Source organism: Protopterus annectens, chromosome 3.part1 (assembly GCF_019279795.1).
Source record: "Protopterus annectens isolate FY-2018-M chromosome 3.part1, PAN1.0, whole genome shotgun sequence".
NCBI lineage: Eukaryota > Metazoa > Chordata > Ceratodontiformes > Protopteridae > Protopterus > Protopterus annectens.
The window spans coordinates 1,639,892,454-1,639,916,756 of NC_056732.1; positions in this window are offsets into that span (position 1 = coordinate 1,639,892,454).

Here is a 24,303-nt window from a genome sequence, read left to right on the forward strand (position 1 = left end):
TCAACAATTGGCTAAGCTTCTGGTGTCATTCTAAGGGGATCCGGTATCTGTCTGCCTGGGATGACATGATCGACAAGCCACGATGCTTTGCCAGAGATGGCCTGCACCTGTCGTCCCTGGGATTCCGGATACTGGCTAAGGCTCTAGCCACCCCTATACTGCCTTTTTTAGGCAAGGTTCAAATGACAAATTCACCACCCTAGCAGGTACAGGCAAGAAGAATCTGAGGGTATTGCTACTCAATGCTAGAAGTCTAAACCTCAAAATGCACTCTCTCGAGGCACTCCTTAAAATGGAGAACATCAACATCTGTGCAGTGACAGAGACCTGGTTCAAGGCTCCAGAGAGTACCCCTGCATTACCAGGCTATAATTCATACCACACCTTTCAGCCACCTATCCTGGACCGAAACACTAAAGGCGGAGGCGTGTCCATATTCATTAAGAATATCCACACCTCCAGGCTAGTTGCTCAGCATAATGCATCCGAAATTATCCAAGTGCAACTAACTCTGTGCAAGACCGCAATCCAAATTGTAGCTTGCTACAGATCCCCCACCATGCCCCAGGATTCCCACTCCTCATTTCTTGATACACTGGAAAATATTAGAGTACAACCTAACACCCTCATAATGGGCGATTTCAACTACCCTACCATTAACTGGAAAACTACTCATGTACCAACTCCTGTGCTCAACGTTTTCTGGAATTCATAAATTCCAATGCCATGGATCAACTTATCCACAACCCCACCAGGGACAGCAATATCCTAGACCTGGTTATTACCAACATGGGCAACCGGTGCTCCACACCAGAGGTCAATTCCTCATTGGTCAGATCTCACCACAAGCTAATCACCCTAGACATCCACATCCCTCCCCCACCCCCATTAGGGAAACCACAGTAAATAATTTCTCCAAAGCCAACTTCACGCTTCTTAAGACAGAAGTGGCAAACTTCACGACACCCATGCTGACAGACAATAGAGGTATGACTGCTGAATCCTACACAAATACACTTCATAAGCACTTACACGAGTGCATGGATCGTGCAATTCCTAACAGAACCAAGATGCTATCCTCCAAAAAAAGGAAGCCAATCTGGTGGTCCCCTGCCATAAACAAACTCTACAACAGAAAAAAGAAACTGTTGCAAAAAAGAGTAAAATCCCATGATTGGAGAAACTCCCTGGTCGGCCTCAGTAAGAAGCTGAGATCCCTCATAAAATCCTCCAAAGCTAGTTATGAAAACAAAATCGCCACTGACTCTAAAGACAACCACAAAGCATTCTATAGCTATGTCAAGAATCTCAATGGCAACACTCAGATCTGCTCTGAGTTACAGCACAATGGCACTAAATATACAGAACCAACTGATATTGCCAACATCCTGGCAAATAGGTTCAGTGCTAACTTTACCCCTCTGTCATCCCCTAAAGGGCCCATCTCTATACCAGAAGAATGCAAAGTTCCTGTAATCATGGCTGCACAGGTAAAAAACACACTATCCAAAGCCAAGAACACAGCATCCATGGGACCTGACGACATCCCAGGCTGTGTTCTACATGAACTACAGAATGAACTGGCACCCCACCTAAGTACCATGTTCAATCATAGCCTCACCTCAGGCTATGTGCCCACTGAATGGCGCACAGCAACAGTTATCCCACTCCACAAAGGGGGAGCCACCACAGACCCCAGAAACTACTGCCCCATTAGCCTAACGAGCCTGGTCTGCAAGGCTATGGAGCGTATCATCATGGAACTTATAAACAATGACATTGGTAATCTCCAAATTCAGGACCCCACCCAGTTCGGGTTTGTAAAAGGCAGATCATATCTCCTAAGCCTGATAGACTTCTTTGAAGCAGTCACCAAAGCCGTAGATGAGGGTAAGGTGGTTCACACAACCTATCTAGATCTTGCCAAGGCTTTCGACACCATCCCCCACTCTGGAATTATAGATAAAATAACTAAACTAGGTATAAATCCCTATGTCACAAGATGGGTTGCCAACTGGCTCACTGACAGAGCCCACACTATGAAAGTAGCAGACACCAAATCCAACTTCAGACCAGTGAAAAGTGGAGTACCACAGGGTTCAGTCGTGAGTCCTCTCTTGTTTGGTATCTACTTCTCTGAAGTACAGGCCAACACAGAAGGTCTTTGGCTAATGAAGTTCGCAGATGACTGCAAACTAGGAGCCATAATCAAAACTCCAAAAGATGTGGACATCCTACAAAAGGGCCTCGCTGAGACAGATGCCTGGTGTCAAAGCCATGGCCTCAAGCTTAATGCCAAAAAGTGCATTGTCATTCCTTTTGGTAAAAACTCAGTACCCATGAACTATCACATAGGGGGTAGTCTACTTAACACTGAAAGTGTGATAAGAGACCTTGGGACACAGGTGGACAGTAGTCTCTCCTTTGATAATCACATCACCACAGTAGTCAGGAAATCCTTCTATGTGGCACACCTCATCACAAAAGGTTTCTCATCCAGGAAAAAAGAGGTCATTGTTCCCCTCTACTCGTCACTCATTAGACCCATTATAGAGTACAATGCCCCTTTTGGTATGTACCTCACAAGACATCTACAACAACTGGAAAGGCCACAGAAATACCTCACAAAGAGGATTACCGGCCTCAAAGAGATGCCCTATGCGGACTGTCTAAAAAAACTGCAGCTTTACTCCATTGCATATCGCCTACTCAGAGGCGATCTCTGCCTAACACACAAAGCTATGTCAAACCCAGAGCTTTTAGACAGGCTCCACTTAAAGAAATCCCAATCCCTACGAGCTACACGCTCTAGGGACCTAAACCTCATCACCACAATAAACAGAACATGCTGGAGGGATAGATTCCTGTCCCAGAGACTTCCCATACTCTGGAACAAACTACCTATCTATATCAAACAAAGCTCCTCATTAGCACTCTTCAAGAAAAATCTTGATGATTGGATGGGAGATAGGAAATTTACCCCGGGAATCACTTCTGTGGCTCTGCTCGACAGTGGCACAGGAAAATAATTTTCTTGGGTGGCGAAAGCCAGGGTACATTTGGCTAGGCTTATATAGGCCCTAGGGCCAATAGCCTAGTACCTACCTATGAACTTATGAACCTATATATGTAGATGCAATCATCAAACATAATTGAACACTCACAATATTTAATGTAGAAATATTAATGTAAAAAGATCAAATAAATAAACCCCTACACATACCCGGCACCCCTTACTTCTTTTATATACACCTATTCTGAGATCACATGACAGTGTAAATGGGCAAACTCCAACTACCTACTTTGTCTCAATCTCGCACAAAGTAATGCTGGCACACCGAGTTCATCTGGCTATTGCTTGTGCCGGAACAAAAAAAAGTTCAATATCCCAATTGTTTGACTAGTTAGAGTATTCCCATATCTACATCTACATCTATAGCTATTTCTGTATCTATATCTATATCTATATTTATAGCTATATGTGGGTCCCCTTCAGAAGCTTAATTTTTCAGAAACTTGAAATTCATATGGTCAAGACAATATGATCAACTTTCTAACAACTCCAAGCTTTTGAATGGAGATCAAGGTAGAGTGAGGATTGGGGAATTTATTCTTTTCCCCACTGTAGTGCAATCTCGGAGTTAGTATATATACTATGCAGGGAGTGTGTGGAATGCAGGGGGGCTATTCCCTATGCAAAACCATAGAAAAATAGGTAGATTTCTACAGGTTTATAGGTAAATACTAGGCTAGTTGCTCTTGTGCATCATTTTAAGCCTAGCCAATTTCCCTTTCAAAGCTGTGAATCAAACCCTGTACCTTGTGTCTGTGAGGCAAACACCTTAAACATTATACCAATTCCCAACCCAAAACTTGTGAATAGGACTCCTTCCATGCTTGCTTTTGTAGGATTGTTTGAGGTTTATTTGAACCTACATTAAGTGTAGTAATTCTTACTTAATATTTGGCAGGTTGATTGGTTTTATGTCAAGCTTTTACTCAACAAAGCTATCTCAGGTAACCTAGCCTGGAAAACTAGACACCAGCCAGAAGCATATTGACCCAAGGCTTTATGGCAGGCACACATTGACCAATAGGGGCACATACACCCCTCCCAGCATTAGCATGGATCCCTGGTATAGGTCAGAGTAGGCCAGGTCCTCAACCCGCTTATCATCATTTACACCGCTGATTGGCTAGCCCTGCCATGGTGCACAGTCTGTGATCTGTGTGCTCCTATTTTGAGGATACTGTGCACCACAGTAGATGCCCAAAGTGGTTGGTGTGTAGAACTCTTTCCTTTAAACAGCTCCATTCATTGATGAGTTTGAACTGTTTTCCAAAGTTTTTGATACCGGAGTACAAGGACAAAATGATTGACTTCAACAATTGGTTAAGTTTCTGGTGTCATTCTAAGGGGATACAGTATCTGTCTGCTTGGGATGACATGGTCAACAGACCACGATGCTTTGCCACAGCTGGTCTGCACCTGTCGCCTCTGGGATTCTGGATACTGGCTAAGGCTCTTGCTGCCCCTATAGTGCCTTTTTTAGGCAGGGTTCAAATAACAAATTCACCACCATAACAGGAACAGGCAAACAAAAACTGAAGGTAATGCTACTCAATGCTAGAAGTCTAAATCTCAAAATGCACTCACTCGAGGCACTCCTTAAAATGGAGAACATCGATATCTGTGCAGTGACTGAGACCTGGTTCAAGGCTCCAGAGAGCAACCCTGCACTACTAGGCTATAACTCATACCACACTTTTCAGTCATGTAACCTGAACCGAAACACCAAAGGTGGAGGTGTGTCCATATTCATTAAGGATATCCACACCTCCAGGCTAGTTGCTCAGCATAATGCATCTGAGATTATCCAAGTGCAACTAACTCTGGGCAAAACTGCAATCCAAATTGTATCTTGCTACAGATCCCCCACCATGCCCCAGGATTCCCACTCCTCTTTTCTTGATGTACTGGAAAATATTAGGGTTCAACCAAACACCCTAATAATGGGCGACTTCAACTACCCCACCATTAACTGGGAAAACTACTCGTGTACAAACTCCTTAGCTCAACGCTTTCTGGAATTCATAATCTCCAATGCCCTAGATCAACTTATCCACACCCTCAACAGGGGCAAGAATATCCTAGACCTAGTCATTACCAACATGTGTGACTGGTGTTCCACACCTGAAGTCAACTCCTCATTGGTCCGATCCGACCATAAGCTTATCACCCTTGATATCCACATCCCACCCCCCATTAAGGAAACCACAGTAAAAAATTTCTCCAAAGCCAACTCCATGCTTCTTAAGACAGAAGTGGTGAACTTCATGACACTCATGCAGATGGACAATACAGTTACAACTGCTGAATCCTACAAAATGCACTCTATAAGCACTTACATGAGTGCATGGATCGTGCTATCCCAAACAGAACCAAGACGCTATTCTCCAAAAAAAGGAAGCCAATCTGGTAGTCCCCTGTCATAAACAAACTGTACAACAGAAGGAAGAAACTGTTGCAAAAGAGAGTAAAATCCCCATGAGTGGGGGAGCTCCCTGGTCAGCTTCAGTAAGAAGCTGAGATCCCTTATAAGATCCTCCAAAGCTAGCTACGAAAACAAAATCACCAATAAATCCAAGGACAACCACAAAGCATTCTATAGCTACGTCAAGAATCTAGATGGCAGCACCCAGATCTGCTCTGAGTTACAGCACAAAGGCATAAAAATTACAGAACCAACTGATATTGCCAACATCATGGCAGATCGGTTCAGTGCTAACTTTACCCTCCTCTCACCCCCTAAATGGCCCATATCTATACAGGAAGAATGCAGAGTCCCTATAATCACAAATACGCAAGTAAAAGTTGCACTCTCTAAAGCCAAAAACACAGCATCCATGGGACCGGACAACATCCCAGGTTGCGTTTTACACAAACTTCAGAACGAACTGGCTCCCCACTTAAGCACCATGTTCAATAATAGCCTCACATCAGGCTTTGTGCCTACTGAATGGCACACAGCAACAGTTATCCCACTCCACAAAGGGGGAGCCAACACTGATCCTGGGAACTATCGACCTATTAGCCTGACGAGCCTGGTCTGCAAGGCCATGGAATGTATCATCATGGAACTCATAAACAAAGACATTGGTAACCTCCAAACTCTGGATCCCACCCAGTTCGGGTTTGTGAAAGGCAGATCATGCCTCCTGAACCTGATTGACTTCTTTGAGGCAGTCACCAAAGCCATGGATGAGGGTAAGGTGGTTCACACAGCCTATCTTGACCTTGCAAGGCTTTTGCCACCATCCCCCATTCTGGAATTATAGCTAAACTCACTAGACTAGGTATAAATCCCTACATCACAAGATGGGTTGCCAACTGGCTCACTGACAGAACCCACACTGTAAAAGTTGCAGACTCCAAATCTGACCTCAAGGCAGTGACAAGTGGAGTGCCACAGGGTTCCATCCTGGGACCTCTCCTGTTTGGTATCTACTTCTCTGAAGTACAGGCTAACACAGAAGGCCTCTGGCTGATGAAGTTTGCAGATGACTGCAAACTAGGAGCCATAGTCAAGTCCCCAAATGATGTGGACATCCTACAGAAGTGCCTCACTGAGACAGATGCCTGGTGGCAGAGCTATGGCCTCAAGCTCAATGCCAAAAAGTGCAGTGTCATCCCATCTGGTAAAAACTCTGTACCCATGAACTACCACATAGGCAGCAATCTACTTAACACCTAATGCGTGATAAGAGACCTTGGGACCCAGATGGACAGTAGTCTCTCCTTTGATAGTCACATCACCACAGTAGTCAGGAAGTCCTTCTACATGGCACACCTCATCATAAAAGGGTTCTCATCCAGGAAAAAAGAGGTCATTGTTCCCCTCTACTCGTTACTCATTAGACGCATTATAGAGTAAAACGCCCCTTTTGGAATGTACCTCACAAGACATCTGCAGCAGCTGGAAAGGCCACAGAAGTACCTCACAAAGAGGATTACTGGCCTCAAACAAATGCCCTACACTGACCGCCTCAAAAAACTCCAGCTTTACTCCGTTAGCATATCGCCTACTCCGAGGTGATCTCTGCCTAACATATAAAGCTATGTCAAACTCAGAGCTGTTGGACATGCTACACCTAAAGAAATCCCAATCCTTCCAAGCTACACACTCTAGGGACCTAAACCATGTCACCACAATAAACAGGACACACTGGAGGGATAGATTCCTGTCCCAGAGGCTTCCTATACTCTGGAACAAGCTACCCATCTATGTCAAGCAAAGTTCTTCATTAGCACTCTTCAAGAAAAATCTTGATGAGTGGATGGGAAATAGGAAATACACCCCAGGGATCACTTCTGTGTCTCTGCTGGACAGTGGCACAGGAAAATAACTTTCTTGGGTGGCATAAATTATGGTACCTTGCTGGCTAGGCTTGCGTAGGCCCTTGGGCCGATAGCCTAGTACCTACCTATGAACCTATGAACCTATATGGTCTTGACCATATGAATTGTGAGTTTCTGAAAACTTGAGATTCTGAATAGGATTTCTGTATCTATAGACACTGTGGAGAACCCAGGAATATCTCAGTGAAAAAGTGAAAAATGTAGTTTATTATCACAAAAACACATAACAACACAAATCTAATATAATAAATTTAAAAAGCGTAAGCAGTTCCTTTAGAAGTCTTTAGAGGTAAATCCTGTTATATAAGAAAACTGAAACCAAATCTTGTTTCCATAAAATAGTTTTGAAGGGTAAAATCATGAATAGGGGTTAAAAATCATACATTAAATACATTTAAATGAACAATCTAAAAACATTAATAACCATAGAAGGGAATGATTGAAATAGCACCCTCTAGAGTAACTTTCTGGAAAATTAGAACAATATAGTAACATTCCCTATTTGATGCACAATGTGGAATTTGAAATAAAGTATGAAGGGTGTTAGTTGTACATTAATAACAAACAACTAACAAATTATAACCTAGCTGCTTTAAGTTTAAGAACAGGGGCCAGGGACCTGTATTCATTCAAACCAGGTGGTATATTGACTTCCAACACAGGCTGCCAATAGATCTCCCTGTATTTTATCCTTGTCTCTGAAGGACCACCTCCTAAAATCTTGTTTTATTTCTTCAGTTACAAAAAATAAAAAAATAGTCTGCCTGCAAATCTTGGTATGCTTGTATAATGAATTTGCATCATATTTAGTTTTGATATCGCAGAGGTGTTCATAGATTCTCTTTTTGAGCTTGCGCTCAGTTTTTCCAACATATAAGGCATTACATTTTTTTACACTGAGTGAGGTTCATAACCCCTATGCTATCACAATTACTAAATGTTCTAGCTTCTATATATTTATCTCTAGCTCTAATATATACAGAATCACTGTTGGACAGATAAGGACACTACATGCACACCCCACATTTAAATGTACCCACATTTTTTCCTATTAGAAACCATATTTTTCCTTTTATCTTGTTCTAAGATTTCTTTAATATTACACGCCTTCCTAAACACAAATTTGATGGGGTCTTTAAAAATCACATTCAAGTCAGAAAAACTAGCAAACCTATCCCAGTTGTTGGTAATCACATTTTTAATAAGGTTTGCTTCACTATTATTACCAAAGCCCCTTTATAATTGATATTATTTACACTATCCGTGCTGTGTGTCATGTTGCTATCATCGCCATGCTGGAAACTAGGTTGTTTCAAATTTGCATTTTGTGTCCCTAGAACAGGGGCATATTGATCCTTCCTACACTTTTTCACTATATTCATCACCTCTTCTTGCATCCTGTGTGGTTATTTTCTCTCTAAAAACAAGTTTTTAAGCTTTGCACATTCCTAAATAAAATCTTGTTCATCTGAAGTCATTCTGGATACCCTAATCAGTTGCCTACTGTTTGTAGGGGTGGGTACTAGTATAATATAAACAGGAGTTAGAAAAAGTGTCCTTAAGATACGCTTTAGATTTAAACCCCTGCATATCTTCAACCTAGTAAATAGTAATATCCAAATAGTTCACTAAGTCCCTAGTAATATTGTAGGTAAATTTTAAAAAATGTGTAGTGGATCCCATATATTTAATAAACTCCATAAGATTTTCTTCCGTACCAATCCAAAAAATACTTATGTCATCCAAGTGATGCTTATAGTAGTTCCAATAATGAACAAAAAGAGAGCTGAAAATAAATTTGTTCCCACAGGTATAGCACTATATTCACATAAGTGAGAGCGAAATGTCCCCCCATAGCTACCCAACTTTTTTGCTTGTAAACCTCTCCTGGGTTCCTAACATGTTCCCTGTCTACCAATGTTTCAAGACCTCTCATGACATTCTCACTTGGAATAGGATGCTGTGTATACTATAAGCTGGGATAAGGGATTGTTTATGAAATGCAGCAACTTTGTACTTTTTAGTAATAGGTTTTGGCCATTTTGTTGTAAACCAGCTAACTCATTAAAGCCTATAGTGCCTTTTTCTATGCTTCCAGTTCACACTCATAGCTCCTTATGGCATCCAGACATTTTTTGGGTCTGGCTTCTTTAACCAAGTGACTTACCAGCTAATAAAAGGAAATATTAGAAAGGGCAAAGCGTTATTAACAAAATTACACTAAGATTTTATTTTTTTAACATTTGTTAATTGGGAAAGTTCAACTTGGAACAAGCCAATTTTCAGCAGAGGCCCAGAGAGAAACACTCCAGACGCATGTCTTTGTAATATGGGAGGAAACCAGAGCACCCAGAGGAAACCCACATGAACGGAGGGAGAACATACAGACCCTGCACAGAAGGCACCCCAGCTGAGAATCAAACCAGAAAACCTCTTGCTGTGAGGCGACAACGCTACTGCTGCACCACTGCACCACCCGATTGTTAAGCTTGTTAGTCTAAGATGTCCTGCAGTAGAGACATGATCACTGTTTGGCATTTATTATTCTTATTCTCATATTTATGCTCATATTTGCATAATCGCAAGCTGTACATGTTATTGAGAGCTATGGTATGATATGCCACGGTGGGCGACAAGAAATGTCATTGCCAATGCTTATTTATATCACACTGTACCCATGGTATTGCTACTTATTTGCTAATGTTGTAGCTTCCACATGTCAGAATGGGATTCAAGAATGACACCCAGTTTACAATCATCTGCAAATTTTGTAAACCAATCCTATTTTTTAATTTAGAGATCAGTGAAGTATATGCCAAATAGTAGAGGACATAGTATGGACCTCTGAGATACTCCACTGCTTACCCTCATGATGTCTGAAGATGCACCTGTCACCCTCATTGTGTGGATTTTGTCCCTCAGCCAATTTTATATCCACCTAACTACACAGAGACCAATTTGGAGCACATCTAGCTTGTTAATTATATTAGTCTGTGGTATGGTATGAAATGTTTTGGTGAGGTCAAGATATGCTGTATGGACAGCATTGCTGCTGTATGTTGCTTATGCTACTCTTTCAAAGAAGTTTACCAAATTTGTAAATAAGGATTTACTCTTAACAAAGACAAACTGCTGGGGGTCATGACTGATAAGATTTAATATCATAGTTTATCAGGTCAGCTATGACCATTCCATGGCCTTACAGATGAGGCTGACCAAGATTTTGCTTAGTGCTGTGCCTGATAAATGCAGACACTTTAAATTGAAGTTTTACTCTTAGTAAAACAAGATAGCAGGCTGTGCTAAAGATCTACTCCTCACTTCAGGACTTTGCAAAAATAGAAATCTTTTTGTAATATGGAAATAACTATGTTCTGAATTTTGCCATGTACTCATTTTTGTAAGTAATATTATTGATAGAAAGACAGTGATGCATTTTCTGCTCTTTGAGATCTGGTTGTGGCTGAAAAGGGTCAATAGACAAGTCCACTTACCCTGTGAACAAATGGTAAATAAAAAAATGTTATCTCTAGATAATCTTTTCTTCCCTTTATGAGAGAAGGTCTGGGTAGCACCTCTATAGTTCACTATATTTATGCTGGTGCTTGGTACCCATACAGCGTCATTCACTGCATTGACAAGTGCAATCAAGCAGGTTGCAGGGAACGGGAAGGACAAGTTGCAGTCCCTTTGGTGGTGGTGGAGGTATGGTGGCATTTGGCGAGGTTTCATGGCACAGGCAGTAGAAGCTGCTGTTTTGGTGTGTGGGGGTAGTTCCCAGGCAGAACACAGGGAACAGGTAGGATAAGTCACAGTCCTGCTATGTAATTGCCTTCAATGCTGCATAGACATACAAAAAGCAGAGCAGGCTGGGCCTGCAGTAGAACAGGCATGCAGAGACAATGCACATTGTTCACATATGCAGATTAGCCACACTATGGCGCAATCGTATAAGCGCATGGAGCTGTGCTTTCCTTAGGGGTACTAGGAGGTACTAACAGAGCTGCATACCCATAATGATCCATGTGTTTACTCACAGGTGTAGCTGTGCTATCGTGTAACCAAATCAGTGGCAACAGCTAGAAAAAATCACCACACTGGAGACTTGGTCGCTGCTGTAGGCCTTACACACATGGCATCTGAAGAAGTTTGATTTTATTAAACGAAAAGCGGTTTATGCACTTTAAAACTACTGGTTGCTTTCTGAAGCCATTTTTTATTTATTTTTTCTATTTTAGTAGTTTATTTTGTCTTTGGATGGCCACAGTGGTGCAGCGGTTAGTGTTGTCGCTTCACAGCAAGAGGCTCTCCGGTTCGATTTTCGGCTGGGGTGTCTTCTGTGTGGAGTCTGCATGTCCTCCCTACGATCGCATGGGTTTTCTCCGGGTGCTCCAGTTTCCTCCCACATCCCCAAAGACATGCTGCAAGTGGATTGGACATGCTAAAATTGGCCCTAGGTGTGAGTGCGTGTGTGTGCCTTCTGTGGAAGGTTGGGCACCGGGCTGGCAACTAGACACCGCAAAACTCCACTGCCAATCATGAGTGGACAAGGTGATCCATTGTGGCGACCCCTAACTGGGAAAAGCCGAAAGAGAGAGATAATTTTGTGTTTTTTCAGCAAGTCAATAGTGTCAGTCACTCAAGATTCGTAGTTCTTATTGCTCATAAAATGAATGTCCATGCAAAACTTGCTGTTTTGTTGACTTTTTTAAGTAAATTAGAGTTGTTGGTGACTTAAGGTTCTGAGATGTTCAAGAACTGTTTCCTGTGCTCACAAATACAGTGTTTGAATTCTTCCACAGCCATCTGCTTGCTGGATGACTTTGAGCAAGTCACACAAATAGCACTTCTGGATCTCCCATGAAAAGGGACACTTTGTCCAGTGGATTTACCTGGTTAACAAATAGATAAAAGAAAATAATATTTAACATCCAGCCCTTTGCCTGCCCATTATTTTTGGCTTCATGCAGATTGAGAAAAGAGGTTGAGAAGCATTTTGGTATGTAAAATTCATGGCTTTCTGGCAAATTGTTTTGGGCCGCAGTTACATAATAATGACATGCATGCAAGTGAGTTTCAGGCAATGTCTTTCAGAAAACATTTGCTAATGCAAAGTCTGCGATTCTAGTAGCTTTCTAAGTGTATAAAAGAAACATTTTAAACCAGTTCCTGATATTTGTTCTGTGCCTTTGATTCTTGAGCTAATAGGTTGGGGGTGGGGCAAAGGAGGTCCAGCATGTTGTGTTATATGATGCTCCCTGCAGTAAGTTGAAACACACTTCTCAGTCACTATTCAAGAATGTTTTCATTAATTGTATCTCAAGCAACTTCTGAATGTATGCAGTCATACAAAGGGTTGTAACTAATGGTCTTTTCTGTGTGACTGTGTGTGTGTGTGTGTGTGTGTGTGTGTGTGTGTGTGTGTGTGTGTGTGCGTGCACGCGTGTGTGTGTGTGTGTGTGTGTGTGTGTGTGCACGTGTGTGTGTGCATCTGTGTCTGTGTGTGTATGTATGTGTGTGTGTAAATAGTTTTTACATCCCACAGTAGTTATGGTATAAGAAAAGGAATCAGTTGTAAGAAACAGGAGAATCATTACATGAGCCATGTTCTCTGGGTCAGCTCCTTGGTTTCCTTGATTTGGTGATTGCTGACATCATGTTTATTATCTGGTTTTGAATAAAGTGGACAGCATGGAGTCTATAAGATTAACATTAAAATATTAACTATGAATGCGCTTTTAATTTACCTTGTTTTTTGCAGACACACAGTTACGAATTGCACTGTGTTGGACTACAACATTGTGTCTGGTACTTAGTGCAGATCAGTAAGGCTTTCAACTGTTGAAGAGCAGCTTCCCATAGTCTTCTTCTTCTTCTTTCAGCTTTTCCCGGTTAGGGGTCACCACAGCGGATCACCTGTCTGCTCATGATTCGCAGTAGAGTTTTTATGATGTTGAGTTGCCAGCCCGGCGCCCAAACTTCCACAGAAGGCACACACGCATGCACTCATGCCTAGGGCTAATTTAGAGTGTCTAATCCACCTACAGCATGTTTTTGAGATGTGGGTGAAAACCGGAGCACCTGGAGGAAACCCACATGACCACAGGGAGGACATGAAGACTCTGCACAGAAGGCACCCCAGCCAAGGATCAAACTGGAGAACCTCTTGCTGTGAGGCGACAACACTAACTTCCCATATTGTAGGGATTAATTCCCTTAGCCTTCTTTGGTCTAGTGTATGAGTCTGACCAGGTCACTTGACTAGGCAGTGTTCCTGGCCTTCCACTTAAAAGGACACTTGTGCCCAGTAGGCTGTCCCAAAGAATTAGGAAATTTGTTACAAATTTGTCTTTTGAATTTCTGTACCCTTCAAATAGTCCTTAATTGTTGTGCCATTATATGCTATTTGACTATGACTCCCAGCATGACTGTTGTAGTTTAATGGATTGTTAGATATATTTTCAATAAATCTGAGCTCACTCTAAGTCTGTTTTCAGCATATGATTGTTTTGTTTTCCTCATCAAGTGGCTGTTGATGTTTCTGCTGTAAAATTTTTACTAAAAGTTTTAAATTAAATCCAGATCTCTGTGATCATTGCAAAAGCAAAGAAGACAGTAGTCTGCACAGTGACAGATTTGAAAAGTGTTTTATGGAGAGAGACAGCCATGTAATAGGATATCGGTACAGATGTGGGGTAGCCTGATCCATTACTTTGCTTAGGGTCCCATTTGGCCGTGATCTGGCTTTGCATGCCAGAACTGCTCAGTGTGCTGCAAGGCTAACTTGAAGACCTTCAACCACTGTAGGGAATGGAGGAATTAGTAGTCCCCTTGGCAGCAGGTAGATCACTCCTGTGGCTGCCATAGTTAAAGTAGAAGACATTGGTGCACTGCAGGCATGCCCAGCTGCTAAAATGGCTCATGCACCCCCAGATCTAACCAAACTCTCCATGGCTGCCTCCACCCTTGCCATAGACTCTTACCTGGATATGGCCAATGTTTTTCTGCCAGTGCACATCCTTCTCCATTGCTGCATCCACCTTTGTCAATGGACATTCACCTGGAAGTGGCTGGGGCTCATCTGGTTCCACTGTGGACACGACCCACTGGGTATCCCTCTCAGAGTCTATCAATTCAATGCAAGTCACTTCCCTATAAGTGCATCTTGAATAATATATATCCATATGCAGCCAAGGAATAGTGGGTGGCAATCCATCAGCCAGAACCTTACCACAGGGTCCACAATGACAGCCATTCACATGTAACCAATATACAAGCCATCTGCTGAACCAGATGCCTCCAGACCTGACAATATAGGTTCACATGGTACATACAGTCAGCATTCTACCCATGGAAGCTCCATCATATCACCTGTGGACATGATCCCTTCCCTCTGCAATTCTCTGTACATGTTTGTACTTCCACAGGAACCCCTCATGACACTTCCATCTAAGCTAACATTGCTGACCCTTGCCACTGTGCCCTTGTCCTGTGCAAATGATGTTTGTGTCCTTCCCATCACTCTGGCTAATTTAGGTATGATAATGTTTGATACAGGGTTAGGAGAGTTGATACACTGTAATTCATACCTGATGTGTGTGAATGCATGCATCAGTTTTGTTCTGCATTTGTTTTGTCATAGGTCACAGCTATGAACCAGATTCTTCTTCTTTGTCATTGTCAGTGCATACTGCACATGCCTTTGCCTCTGGTGAGGGCCCACTGCAGTCCCATCCTCTGACTCTTCACCTGTATCCTCTTCTGCTGCTGGCACAGGTAGGTCAGCCAGGGCCAAGGTGTCTCCTTGCTGTAACAATTCTCATAGAACCATGTTGTGTAATATGATGCAGACCACAAAGCAATTCCTGCAAGCTGACAGTCAAGAAAATTCATTGCTTTCCATATACATTCTGCACTTTTAACATAATCTTCAAAATCTCATTGAAGTTTATGCTTCTTTCTTTTCTGGAGTGCTTCCTCAACAGACTTAACTTTTTGGTTGATGTTTTTATTGACACCATTTACCTCACCAGCACTTATAGTCTATTAGCTCACTTCAGAAACTTGAAAGATTATTTATTGCATAAAGAAACAGTGTTTATGCTGAAAGTTAATATACTACAACCTTTTAAACTGAAAAATAAATGTTCTTAGAATAGAATGTTAATTATTAATAGTTTTATTATTAATTATTTTATTATTTTTGTGTTCTAACTAGTTGTGATGTTTTGCATAATAATATTTCAATTTGTCCATTGTTATAATGCCTTTTATTCTGTGAAGGCATAAGCCAAAGCGCCAGAGTTAAAGAGAGTTAATAAACTGCTAAAATTGGTAGTCATTTTGATGATTGGTTAGTGCTTTAATAGTTGTTGTCATATTATATTGCATATAATACGCTAGGCATTGTACATCAGCTGGCAGTTGATGGAATAGGAATCCTTATGATTGTTGTAGCAAATGATCTGTAGATGAGGTGGGTCTTGATAGCAATATGGGTACAGTCAATGGCCACCAACGTCACAGGGAAATGAGTTATGTCATAGAATGCTACCATATTGCTGGTTCTCTCCTCTGCTGTCCAGAGGTACCAAATATGCTTCCCTACATGAATCAGTGTAATAGCTAGAAACCAGTGCATGATTCAAGAGATTGAAGCTTGCAGAACTCATATCATGTCTGCCATCAGACAATAAACATTTTCTGCAGCAATGATGGTTAATACTACACAGACTTTCATTTTCCTTTGGATAGGCAGTTGATACATCCCCCTTGACTGGTATGATGACTGCACATTTCTTCTAGCTCCTGTATGATGTTCCTGTCCTTACTGTAGTGGTCAACTAAGTCACAGACTTAGAGGTGATGTTAGACGTATGATGTATGTTAGCCATTGATAGAGTCTTCTGCAATGTGGAGGGTGGCAGTGCACAATATTAAAGATAGTGACTTCCAAAGCAGTCATAACACATAGGTTCATAGGTAGGTACTAGGCTATTGGCCCTAGGGCCTATATAAGCCTAGCCAAAAGTACCATGGCTTTCGCCACCCAAGAAAATTATTTTCCTGTGCCACTGTCGAGCAGAGCCACAGAAGTGATCCCCGGGGTGAATTTCCTATCTCCCATCCAATCATCAAGATTTTTCTTGAAGAGTGCTAATGAGGAGCTTTGTTTGATATAGATAGGTAGTTTGTTCCAGAGTATGGGAAGTCTCTGGGAAAGGAATCTATCCCTCCAGCATGTTCTGTTTATTGTGGTGACGAGGTTTAGTTCCCTAGAGCGTGTAGCTCGTAGGGATTGGGATTTCTTTAAGTGGAGCATGTCTAAAAGCACTGGGTTTGACATAGCTTTGTGTGTTAGGCAGAGATCGCCTCTGAGTAGGCGATATGCAATGGAGTAAAGCTGCAGTTTTTTGAGAAGGTCTGCATAGGGCATCTCCTTGAGGCCGGTAATCCTCTTTGTGAGGTATTTCTGTGGCTTTTCCAGTTGTTGTAGATGTCTTGTGAGGTACATACAAAAAGGGGCATTGTACTCTATAATGGGTCTAATGAGTGATGAGTAGAGAGGAACAGTGACCTCTTTTTTCCTGGATGAGAAACCTTTTGTGATGAGTTCTGCCACATAGAAGGATTTCCTGACTACTGTGGCGATGTGATTATCAAAGGAGAGACTACTGTCCACCTGTGTCCCAAGGTCTGTTATCACACTTTCGGTGTTAAGTAGACTACCCCCTATGTGGTAGTTTATGGGTACTGAGTCTTTACCAAAAGGAATGACAATGCACTATTTGGCATTGAGATTGAGGCCATGGCTTTGACACCAGGCATCTGTCTCAGCAAGGCCATTTTGTAGGATGTCCACATCTTTTGGAGTTTTGTTTATGGCTCCTAGTTTGCAGTCATCTGCAAACTTCATTAGCCAAAGAACTTCTGTGTTGGCCTGTACTTCAGAGAAGTAGATATCAAACAGGAGAGGACCCAGGACTGAACCCTGTGGTACTCCACTTGTCACTGGTCTGAAGCTGGATAAGGAGTCTGCTACTTTCACAGTGTGGGTTCTGTCAGTGAGCCAGTTGGCAACCCATCTTGTGACATAGGGATTTATACCTAGTTTAGTGAGTTTATCTATAATTCCAGAGTGGGGAATGGTGTCAAAAGCCTTGGCGAGATCTAGATAGGCTGTGTGAACCACCTTACCCTCATCTACAGCTTTGGTGACTGCTTCAAAGAAGTCTATCAGGTTTAGGAGACATGATCTGCCTTTTATAAACCCGAACTGGGTGGGGTCCTGAGTTTGGAGATTACCAATGTCATTGTTTATAAGTTCCATGATGATACGCTCCATAGCCTTGCAGACCAGGCTCGTTAGGCTAATGGGGCGGTAGTTTCCGGGGTCTGTGGTGTCTCACCCTTTGTTGAGTGGGATAACTGTCGCTGTGCACCATTAAGTGGGCACATAGCCTGAGGTGAGGCTATGATTGAACATGGTACTTAAGTGGGGTGCCAGTTCGTTCTGTAGTTCATGTAGAACACAGCCTGGGATGTCGTCAGGTCCCATGGATGCTGTGTTCTTGCCTTTGGATAGTGTGTTTTTTAACTGTGCAGCCGTGATTACAGGAACTTTGCATTCTTCTGGTATAAAGATGGGCCCTTTAGGGGATGACAGATGGGTAAAGTTAGCACTGAACCTATCTGCCAGGATGTTGGCAATATCCGTTGGTTCTGTATATTTAGTGCCATTGTGCTGTAACTCAGAGCAGATCTGAGTGTTGCCATTGAGATTCTTGACATAGCTATAGAATGCTTTGTGGTTGTCTTTAGAGTCAGTGGCGATTTTGTTTTCATAACTAGTTTTGGAGGATTTTATGAGGGATCTCAGCTTCTTACTGAAGCTGACCAGGGAGTTTCTCCAATCATGGGATTTTACTCTTTTTTTGCAAGAGTTTCTTTCTTCTGTTGTAGAGTTTGTGTATGGCAGGGGACCACCAGATTGGCTTCCTTTTTTTGGAGGATAGCATCTTGGTTCTGTTAGGGATTGCACGATCCATGCACTCATGTAAGTGCTTATAAAGTGCATTTGTGTAGGATTCAGCAGTCATACCTCTATTGTCTGTCAGCATGGGTGTCGTGAAGTTTGCCACTTCTGTCTTAAGAAGCGTGAAGTTGGCTTTGGAGAAATATTTTACTGTGGTTTCCCTAATGGGGGGTGAGGGAGGGATGTGGATGTCTAGGGTGATTAGCTTATGGTCGGATCTGACCAACGAGGAATTGACCTCTGGTGTGGAGCACCGGTTGCCCATGTTGGTAATAACCAGGTCTAGGATATTGCTGTCCCTGGTGGGGGTGTGGATAAGTTGATCCATGGCATTGGAATTTATGAACTCCAGAAAACGTTGAGCACAAGAGTTGGTACATGAGTAGTTTTCCGAGTTAATGGTAGGGTAGTTGAAATCGCCCATTATTAGGGTGTAAGGTTGTACCCTAATATTTTCCAGTGTATTAAGAATTGAGGAGTGGGAATCCTGGGGCATGGTGGGGGATCTGTAGCAAGCTACAATTTGGATTGTGGTCTTGCCCAGAGTTAGTTGCACTTGGATAACCTCAGATGCATTATGCTGAGCAACTAGCCTGGAGGTGTGGATATCCTTAATGAATATGGACACGTCTCCGCCTTTAGTGTTTCGGTCCAGGTTAGGTGGCCGAAAGGTGTGGTATGAATTATAGCCTGGTAATGCAGGGGTACTCTCTGGAGCCTTGAACCAGGTCTCTGTCACTGCACAGATGTCGATGTTCTCCATTTTAAGGAGTGCCTCGAGAGAGTGCATTTTGAGGTTTAGACTTCTAACACTGAGTAGCAATACCCTCAGATTCTTCTTGCCTGTACCTGTTAGGGTGGTGAATTTGTCATTTGAACCTTGCCTAAAAAAGGCACTATAGTGGTGGCTAGAGCCTTAGCCAGTATCCGGAATCCCAGGGGCGACAGGTGCAGGCCATCTCTAGCAAAGCATCGTGGCTTGTCAATCATGTCATCCCAGGCAGACAGATACTGGATCCCCTTAGAATGACACCAGAAGTTTAGCCAATTGTTGAAGTCAATCATTTTGTCCTTGTACTATGGTATCATTCTGGGTGATGGCAGGATGCAACTCAGGGCTAGGGTCATACCTGCCTGGGCTACAAGATCGGACAGCTCCTCCATGTCCCTTTTCATGTAGTCCAAGGAGGTACGTCTCAGGTCATTCACACCAACATGGACAATGACAGAGTCATATTTGTACTTATTGTGGAGTGACCTGAGTGCATGCGTTATGTGGCGGATCCTGGCACCCGACAGGCAGCTGACAGTAACTTTCTCCTTGTTTAGCCTGGTGAGTGGAACATCAGTGTGCCTGACTAGAGAGTCACCTATGACTAGAGTGTTGGGTACGTTGTTATGCCTTATGGGCCGTGGTTGAGTGGCACACTGAGTTTGTGGGTTATGTGTCATTTGGGTTGTGTTGGGGGGTGGAGGTTGCTTTTGTTTCTGCTTTGGAGGTCCCTGTTGCTTGAGCAGGTTTTTATTGAGAGCCTCCACAAATGTAGGTGTGTGTTTTGTGTTTCTATGTGTGTGTTTTGGTGGTGTACGTCTTGAGGGACTATGTGCTTAGTGTGGTGTGGTGCAAGTGTTTACCTTCTCCTCTTGACTGTCTAGTCCAGTCTTGGGTGAAGAAAGCTTTGCTTCCAGTTTGGCTATATAAGTGCATCTCTCACAGGTTGTAGTGTTGGGTGGTAGGAGGAGAGGGTTGTCTGTGTACATGAGGCAATTACTGCATTGCCCCAAGATACCCAGATTCATCAGGTAGACAGGAGAAAACACCGGGGGCTGACCCTTAGACATGCCCGGATAGGTGCTTATTTGTTAAGTACTAGAAACTGTTTTCCTCTAGACAGTGTGGAAAGTTGAGTGCTGTAGTAATTTGTAGTTTATTTAGTGCTTACAATAAGTTCTAAACAAGTGCTGAAACAAAAAACTGGCTAGTTCTAAGAAACAAAATTAAGCTAGAAGGCTTCCCTCCAACACAGAAAGGCTTGGGGGCCTAGAAGCCTACAAATAGTCCTGTACACAGCACATCTATATCCAGGCTAGACTACCCACAGAAAAGGCAGGAAACAAGCTTAGGAAACGTTTTTTTTTTTTTTTTTTTTTAGTGGAAAGAGAGAAAGGAGTAGCAGAAACTAAGCTGATTGGCCTTCTCAAATGTTCTCCCTGTACTGGGTAGAATGAGGTAATGACACTAGACTGGGAGGAGGGTCCCAGATCAAATTTACACTAGGGGCAGGCAACTGCAAAGCCACCAACTATAAAATTTTAAACAGCTAAAGGAGCCTCTAGGAAAAAGAGTTTAACTGCAACAAGTTATCAGAAACAAACAACCCAACAGATGCTTAATAAAAGTGGACAATTTCCAGTTAATACCTCACACACAGTGAAACTAGCTAGAAAAATACACAGTACACAAAGTGCTATAGGTTCATAGGTTCATAGGTTCATACTAGGCTATCTGCCCTAGGGCATTTATAAGCCTAGCCAGAATGTGTTTGGCTTTCGCCACCCATTTTAAATTTATTTTGCTATGCCCTTCTTCGAGGTTAGTATACTGTGCCTCTGTCTAACAGTGACACAGAAGTGATACCCGGGGTAAACCTACGATCTCCCATCCACTCATCAAGATTCCTCTTGAAGAGAGTCAGTGAGGGACTCTGCCTAACCTGGACTGGGATTTTATTCCAGAGTGAAGGGAGCCTCTGGGTTATGAATCTGTCCCTCCAGCATGTCCTATTTATTTCAGTGCTGAGGTTCAAGTCTCTCAAGCGCGTAGCTCGATGGGATTTGGATTTTCTGAGGTGCAGCATGTCCATTAATTCCGGGTTGGACATGGCTTTACACGTCAGGCACAGATCGCCTCTGAAAAGGCGGTATGCCACTGAGTAGAGCTGGAGTTTCTTTAACCGGGCAGCATATGGCATCTGTTTGAGCCCTTTGATCCTCTTGGTGAGGTACTTTTGGGGTCTTTCCAGTTGCTGCAGGTGTCTGGTAAGGTACATCCCAAAAGGGGCATTGTACTCAATTATGGGCCTGATGAGGGATGAGTAAAGAGGCACGATGACCTCCCCTGATCTAGATGTGAATCCCTTCATGATTAGGTGGGCTATATAAAATGTTTTTCTAACCACTTTGGCTACGTGGTTGTCAAATAAGAGATTGCTATCAACTTGGGTCCCCAGGTCCCTAATTACTTCTTCTGTACTTAATGGATTACCACCTATGTGGTAATTTGTGGGCACTTTGTTTTTGCCAAAGGGGATGACTATACACTTTTTGGCATTTAGCTTGAGGCTATGGCTCTGGCACCAGTTGTCTGTTTCTATGAGGCCCTTTTGGAGGATGCTTGTGTCGGCTGGAGAGTCGATTATGGCGCCCAGTTTGCAGTCATCTGCGAACTTGGTCAGCCACAGTCCTTCCGTGTTGGCCTGTACCTCCAAGAAATATATACCGAACAAGAGAGGTCCCAGGACTGAGCCTTGTGGGACACCACTTGTAACTGGTTTGGAGTCTGACATGGCTCCAGCAATTCTAACCATGTGGGTTCTGTCCTTGAGCCAGTTTGCAATCCATCTAGTGACATAGGGGTTTATATTTAAGCTGGTGAGCTTATCTATAATGCCCGACTGGGGTATTGTATCGAAGGCTTTTGCGAGGTCCAGGTAGGCTGTGTGGACCACCTTCCCCTCGTCAATGGCCTTGGTGACTGTTTCAAAGAAATCAACCAGGTTTAAGAGACAGGATCTGCCGTTAACAAAGCTGAACTGGGTAGGATCCAGTGTCTGTAGGTCCCCAATATCTTTATTTATGAGGTCCATGATGATCCTTTCCATAGGTTTGCAGACCAAGCTAGTCAGGCTTATGGGGCGATAGTTTCCAGGATCCATTGAGGCACCACCTTTATGGAGAGGGACCACTGTTGCTGTACGCCACTCTTTGGGCACATATCCTGTAGTAAGGCTGAGATTGAACAGTAGTTTTATGTTTGGGTTTAGCTCTTCTTGGAGTTCATGTAGGACGCAGCCCAGGACACCGTCTGGTCCCATTGATGCTGTGTTTTTTGCTTTGGAGAGGGCGGCTCTTACCTGAGCATCTGAGATGTCAGGGGGGCAGCACTCTTCTGGGATAGATATTTGCCCTTTTGGTGGGGAGAGGGGGGAGAAGTTTGCGCTGAACCTGTCAGCTAGGATGTTGGCAATGTCTGTGGGTTCAGTGTATTTTTTGTCATTTTGGACTAATTCTGAGCATATCTGGGAATTACCACTCAGGTTCCTAACATAACTAAAGAAAGCCTTGTGTTTACCCTTAGTGTCCTGTGCAATATTTCTCTCGAAGCTGGCCTTAGACAATTTTATGAGTGCCCGTAGTTTTTTGCTAATACTGATCAGTGATGCCTTCCCTTTTTGGGATTTTGCTCTATCATTTAGTAGCTTCCTCCTTCTATTGTATAGTTTGTTTATGGCTGGGGTCCACCAGACAGGACATCTGCCTTTGGAGGATTGGGTCTTGGTTTTATTTGGGATCGCATGATCCATGCATTCCTGAAGGTGTTCATAGAATGCGTTTATAAAGGATTCTGCGGTCTGGGCCATATTTTCCACAGGCCCGGGGGCTTTGAAGGATTCCACCTCGGTTTTGAGGAGTGTGAAATTTGCTTTAGAGAAGTTTTTCACTGTGGTTTTCTGGGCAGGGGGTGGGGTCAGGATGTGAATATCTAATGAGATTAGTTTATGGTCTGATCTTACCAGTGAGGGATACACTTCTGGTCTGGAGCATAGAGTCCCCATGTTGGTGATGATCAGGTCCAGTATGTTTTCTCCTCTTGTGGGTGTGGTAACAAGTTGTTCCATAGCATTTGAGTTTATAAATTCTAGGAACCTTTGGGCTAGGGTGTTGGAGCTAGAGTAATGCTCCCAGTCTATGTTTGGGTAGTTGAAGTCGCCCAATATAATGGTGTTTGGAGAGACCTTCATATTTTCCAGTGTTCTCAGGAAGGCCGAGTGGGGTTCCTGGGTTTGGGAGGGTGGTCTGTAGCAGGCTATAAACTGGAAGGCAGTTTTACCCACTGTTAGTTGCACATGGATAGTCTCTGATGCTTCGTGCTTTGCCACCAACCTGGAGGTGTGGGTATCTTTGATGAATATCGATACTCCCCTCCTTTTGTGGTTCGGTCCAAGTTTTGGGGCCGAAAAGCATGGTATGAGGTATAACCTGGTAGTGCTGGGGTGCTCTCGGGAGCCCTGAACCAGGTTTCTGTTACTGCACAGATATCGATGTTCTCCATGCTAAGGAGAGTTTCGAGTGCGTGCATCTTGAGGTTTAGACTTCTGGCATTGAGTAGCATTACTCTTAGTTTCTTATCCCTTGTGATACCTATGGAGGTGTATTTGTCTTTTGAGCCTTGCCTAAAAAGGGCACTATGGGGGTAGCAAGAGCCTTTGTCAATATCCGAAAGCCCAGGGGTGACAGGTGCAAGCCGTCCCTAGCGAAGCATCGTGGCTTGTCGAGCATATCATCCCAAGCTGACAGGCATTGGATCCTCTTTGAATGACACCAGTACTTAAGCCAATTGTTGAAATTGATCATCTTGTCTTCATATTATGGCATCATTCTTGGTGAGGGTAAGATGCTACTCAAGGTCAGGGTCATACCAGCCTGGGATACATGCTCAGAGAGCTCCTTTATGTCTCTTTTCATGTAGTCCAGGGAGGTACGTCTCAGGTCATTCACACCAGCATGGACAATGACTGAGTCATATTTGTACTTGCCTTGGGGTGACCTGAGTGCTTGTGTTATGTGG